At 44.8% G+C, this 5,698-nt stretch overlaps 1 protein-coding gene across 2 annotated transcripts in view; it reads left to right on the top strand.

Annotated features, from left to right (window-relative positions):
- Window positions 1–5,172: 5,172 nt before the first annotated feature.
- Window positions 5,173–5,698, top strand: part of RAD51 (RAD51 recombinase) — a 68,478-nt gene continuing 67,952 nt past the window's right edge. The window contains exon 1 of one of the 2 annotated variants that reach the window (XM_006158690.3): window positions 5,173–5,234. The gene's annotated coding sequence lies outside the window, so the exon portion shown is untranslated. Of the gene's footprint in view, window positions 5,235–5,265; window positions 5,676–5,698 lie in introns of those variants that run through there. The other variant, XM_006158691.2, reaches the window with a different exon arrangement.

Raw genomic sequence — 5,698 nt, 5'->3', positions numbered from 1 at the left:
AAAAAAAATTCTGTTCTTATTGAAAGTTGCCTTAAAAAAATAAAGAAAGATGGGGTCAACAGGTGGGGTGGTAGTTGAAGTGCTGGACTCCCACAAGGCTGAGGTTTGAGTCCTGGACCTGGCAATTTGCTTACTCATTTTCTCTCTCTCTGATTTTAAAAAATAATAATGAGGGAACCAGCAGTTAGCGTAATGGCTATGTCGCTGGACTCCCACATAGTCGACCGTGGTTCACGTCCTGGACCCGGTGGCTTAAAACTCACGCCGGGCGCGTGTGCGTGCGTGCCCAAGATCCCGAGAGGAGAATGGAGAAGGGACTGCGGTGTGACCATCCCCCCTGGGGGGTGATTTCTCGCTATCTCTCTGTCTCTCTCTGTCTGTCTGGCAAGCGCACGCGCCCTATAGCAAAAATCTCTAAAGAAAAAAAAAAGAATAAAATTAAATAATTATTTTTTCTTAAATTTTTAAAAAGAAATAAAAAATAAGTTTCCTCAGCGGGTGGCATGGAGGTTAAGGTAGTTGGATTCCACGTGTCCAACTGTGTGGTTTGAGTCCTGGACCTGGTGGCTTAAAAAACATGCTGGGGGTCAGCAGGAGGTGTGGTGGTTGAGGTGTTGCACTCCCACAGGACTGACCATGGTTCAAGTCCTACACCCAGTGACCTGAAAATCACAACAAATAACTAGATAAGTAAATGTTAAAAGAAAGAAAGAAAGAGAGAGAAAGAAAGAAAGACTGACCGACCTCTGGATGCCTTTCTGTGCATGTGTGGCCAAAGTCTGGAGAAGAGAATGGAGGAGAAGGGATTGTGGCACTGTTGTCCATACTGAGGAGTAATTTCTTCCCTCTCCCTCTCTCTCCCTTGCGAGCACAAGCGCCTGCAGCAAAAACTAAAAATGAAGTTGCTTCCTTGGTACTTTCGGATAGATCATTGATATTACAGTTTAGAAGATATTGAAAAATATTTCCAATTATACTTTTAAAAATAATTATTTATTGTATTTTATTTATTCATTCACTTATTTTTTAATTTGACCAGAAAGAGACAGAGGGTGAGAGTGAGAGAGAGAGGAAGCGAGAAAACAAGCCACCAGATTCAGGACTTGAACCATGGTTGGCCATGTGGGAGTGTCCAGCGCCTTAACCACCATGCTACCTGCTGGTCCCCCCAATTATACTTTTATAAATATCTTCACAGACTACTAATTTAACAGGAAATATAGTTTGTTTTATTTTAAAGTTCTTTTGTTTTTAGTGTTGCTATAGAGCCCATGTACTTACCAGAGACATACAGAAAGAGAGGGATAGTGAGAAATCACTCCCCAGGGCAGATGGCCACACCACAATCCCTTCTCCTCCATTCTCCTCTTAATGACTTTGGGCATGTACCCACACACACTTGGCATGTTTCTCAAGCTGCCAGGTCTAAGACTCAAACTATAGATTTCGCCCTATGGAATTCAGCTGCTTTAACTACCATGCCACTGGCTGACCCAATTTTCAAGTTCTTAGTGGGCTGTTTTTTTTTTTTTTTTTTTTTTTTTTTTTTTATAGTTTATTTTTTATTATAATTTTTTTTTCCCATCGCAACACTCAAATGAATTTTCCATCCAATATATACTGTGCGTTGGCTCAATCAAGCACGTCAACATATATGTTCTCAGCAAATAATTTCCCAATTCTTGTGTCCTGCATACCTTGCCTTTTGTTTTACCATCCTAGATTCCCCATCCCCCTCCCTCTGTTATGACCCATCCTCCTCCCACATTGTCCCTGTCATCCCCGATTGCCCTCCGTGCCTCACCCCTCCCCAAATGATCTGTCAGTGATCTTAATTAGTCTTAGTCTCTCCAATAGTTATCGCAGCTGACACATGCCTCTACATGAACTCAAGTCTGACTTTAGGCCTAAACCCCATTGGGTAAAAAGAGCATACTATAAAGTAGAACCCAACTGGGCCCATACCGCTCACTGCAGCCATCAAATATCCATTTTTTTTTTTAAATGGTACGAATAGTTTTACCGTTTTTTTTTTTGCTTGTTTTTTGTTTTCGTTTTTTTTTTTTCCTAACATTCATTCCCTGAGCATCATCACAGCGTACTAAATGTAATCTCCCATCTAGAATAAACTGCACAGTGACCCAATCAAGCATGTTATCATCAATAATATTCCACTTCTACAGTGGGCTGTTTTTGAAGAAAGGAACAAAAACTACTAGAATTGGTTTAGGCAGAAAAAATGAAAGGGGTATTTATTGGAATGTAGGGATAGCTCACAGAACTCAAGAGCAGTAAATGCTGCTAAGCCTCAAATATGAAAGGAGCCTGGGGCCAGCAGGTGGTGTGGTGGTTAAGGGCGCTGGACTCCCACATGGCCAACTATGGTTCAAATCCTGGACCTGGCAGCTTGCCTTCTCGCTTTCTCTCTCTCACTCTGTCCCTCTGGTCAAATTAAAATAAGTGAAGTTAAATAAAGGAATTCTTAAAAAAGATGAAAGGAGCCAAAATTCAAAATGGTTTCTTTTTTGGTCTGTATCTCAATTATTTCTAGTTTTTATTTATTTATATTTGATATAGGGCACATGCACCTGCTAGAGAGGAAGAGAGAGGAGGAAAATGAGAAACCACCCCCACCCCCACCATGGGGATGGCCACAATGCATTTTCTTCTCTTCCATTATCCTTTCAGTATTGTAGACACACACACACACACACACACACACACACACACACACACACAAGAGCCTGGCATGTTTTTCAAACTGCTAGGTCCAGGACTTGAACCATGCAGTCAGCTATTTGGGATCCAGCCACCTTAACCCCTGTACTAATAGCTAGCCTTCAATTTATTAAAATTTTTAAAGGGATTATTTTATTTTATTGATTATTATTATTATTATTTTTTAATTTGGCCAGAAGGAGACAGAGAGAGAGAGGGAAAGGGAGAAAGCAAGATCCAGGACTTGAACAGCACTCTGCTATGCAGGAGTCCAGTGTCTTAACTATCACATCACCTGCCAGCTCAATTTCTTAATCTTCTGCAGATGGGTTTTGATGTCTACACAACTACCTATATGTACTTTGCTTCATGAAACTCCTGAACTCAGACTTGACTCTCTCCAATTCCAAATTTCCAGAAGCAAAAATATGAATAACCAATTTTGGGTCAAATAAATATTGCCTGCTGATCTAATCGATCCTAGCCAGAAAGGTCAAGATCATATAACTTGACTCAGCAAGGAGAGGCTGTGGGTTTGCAGATGCTCTAAGTAGAAAGTGTAAGAGGAACTGGAGAAATGGTGAGTATTGTTGGTATGAAAGAGAGTTCACTATTATTTAAGGTATTATCTATTATAATTATTAAGTTGGGTTGTTTTTACATCCAGAATGTTTCCTGAATTTGTTTCATCATTGCTCTAACTGGAGCCTTCACTTCATGCCTGAAATATTGCAAGAATTTCTTTTTTTTTTTCTGTCTTCACTCACTCTCCTGACACCTGTCCTTCAATGCCACAGGTAATGCTTTGAGGATTAAATAAAAACTTTGTTAAGGGGTCAGCAGGTGTTTGACCATGGTTCTGAGTCCAGGACCCGGCCCCTTGCGTTCTCAATTTCTCTGGCTCTCTCTTTCTCCCTGGTGAGTGCACATGCTCTGTAGCAAATTAAAAAAAAAAAAAAAAAAGTAATAATGATAATTAAAAATAACCTTTACAAAAAACAAAAAAAAAACCAAAAAAAACAAAAAAAACAACACCTTAGTCAACTTTCTTTTTATATGAGAAATTTTTTTTGCTATAGGGCCTATGAGCTGGCCAGAAAGACAGAGGGACAGAAAGCGAGAAATCACCCCCTAGTAGGGATGGCCCTGCTGCAATCCCTTTTTCTCCATTCTCTTCTCGGGATCTTGGGCACGTACTCACACGCGCGGGCGTTGAGTTTAAGCCAGGGGGGTCAACTCACACGCGCCTGGCGTTGAGTTTAAGCCAGGGGGGGTCAGGGTCTGGAACCACGGTCTACTACATGGGAGTCCAGCAACATTGCCATTACACAAACTGTTGGTTCCTCACTTGGAATTTTTTAAGAATTATTTATTTAATTCCATTTGTTATTATCATTTTAAAATTTTGACCAGAGAGAGACAGAGAGAGAGAGAGAAGGAAAGCGAGCCTCCAGGTCCGACACTGGAACCATGGCTGGCCATGAGCGGAATCCAGCGCTCTTAACCACCACGCCACCTGCCGACCCCCCCTCTCCTGGAATTTTTGGCACACACGCGTCTGGTATGTTTTAAGCCCCCCAGGGCCAGGACTGGAACCATGGTTCAACTGAGTGGGAGTCCAGCAGCGTAACCATCATGCCATCTGCTGGTCCCAAACTTTCTCAAGTTTAAGGCATCTCACAAATACAAAGTATTGTAATAACCGTGGGAAAAAAGAGGTCTCATTATATCATTTGTCTTCTTAAAAACTCCTATTTCCTAATTACCTACGGAATTAAAGACCAAAACTCCTTACACAGGCTCCTTTGTTTGCTATTTTTTTGAGAGGGCGCGAGCGCTCGCCAGGCAGACAGAGACAGAGACAGAAAGCGAGAAATCACCCCCCAGGGAGGATGACCACGCCACAATCCCTTCTTCTCCGTTCTGCTGGTCCCATACACACACACGGGCTCCTTTATAAACCAAACTAAAGGTAGCTTTCTCATCTTAGCACCTGCTATGGCGCTTTCCTTCCCTTGTCATGTAACAGTATTCCGTGAATTTTGTTAGTATCTAGGTCCACGCTCTGCTTATATTGCCTTCCGTCTCTGCTACGTCAGAGAAACCCTACTCCGCCTTTAAAACTGGACTTAAACTTTACGGTAAACCATAGGTTTACCTTACCAAATTCAACGCCTCTGCAGTCCGAGTCGCCACTAAAGCACCACAGATTGACTAATACTGCAGGCATTTCTGCCTCCTGCTAGATCCATTTCCCAGTTTCATCCATTTTCTCAAGCTTCCTCAGCTCCACCATCTTCAAAGGGCTGGAAAACGCCTGTCTCCGGTAATTTCAGCCCGAGGCGCAAAGCGACCCGAAGGGCCCAAAGCCCACCTGGGCACACTACGGAAACAAACCACACCTTCCCCGCAGCCAGGCTCCTCCCCCGGAAGTCGGGCCTCCGCCGACGGTGCATGCTGGGAGCCGTAGTCCCGGGCCGACCCGCGTCCTCTTGGGAGTTGTAGTCCTCCGTCTGGTAAAGAGAACGGGGCAGCCGCTCCAAAAGTTTAGATCGGTCCCTGGGGAAGAAGGGACAGAGAACAGTCCCTAACTCTGTGTGGATTCAGGTCGCTTGGGCCTATTTCGGAGCGAGCCCGCCAGCGACGGCGGAAGCTCCTAGAAGGCGGGGCCGCGAAGAGCGGGGAGACGTTCCGTTGACGCGGGCGTGGCCCGCCTGCGAGGGTTTGGCGGGAGTTCTGAAAGCTGCGGAGCGGAGCGCGCGCAGCGGGCGGAGGTCCAGCTCTGAGGAGAGCTGAGGGGTGCGCCGAGCCGCGTCTTTGGGATCAGACACTCGCCTAGGTGGTGCGCAGAAGGCCAGGACCACGGAGTAGAGAAGTGGGACTCAGCCGGGGTCTTGGGGTCCATCCGGGGGCGCGCGCCAGGGCAGCGGACGCAGAGAGCGTCGCTGTAGGCCCAGGTGAGTGTGGCAGGGGCGGGCGG

Source organism: Tupaia chinensis, unplaced genomic scaffold, assembly GCF_000334495.1.
Source record: "Tupaia chinensis unplaced genomic scaffold, TupChi_1.0 Scaffold000605_1, whole genome shotgun sequence".
Lineage (NCBI taxonomy): Eukaryota > Metazoa > Chordata > Mammalia > Scandentia > Tupaiidae > Tupaia > Tupaia belangeri.
This window is presented reverse-complemented; position numbering and strand designations above follow the sequence as displayed.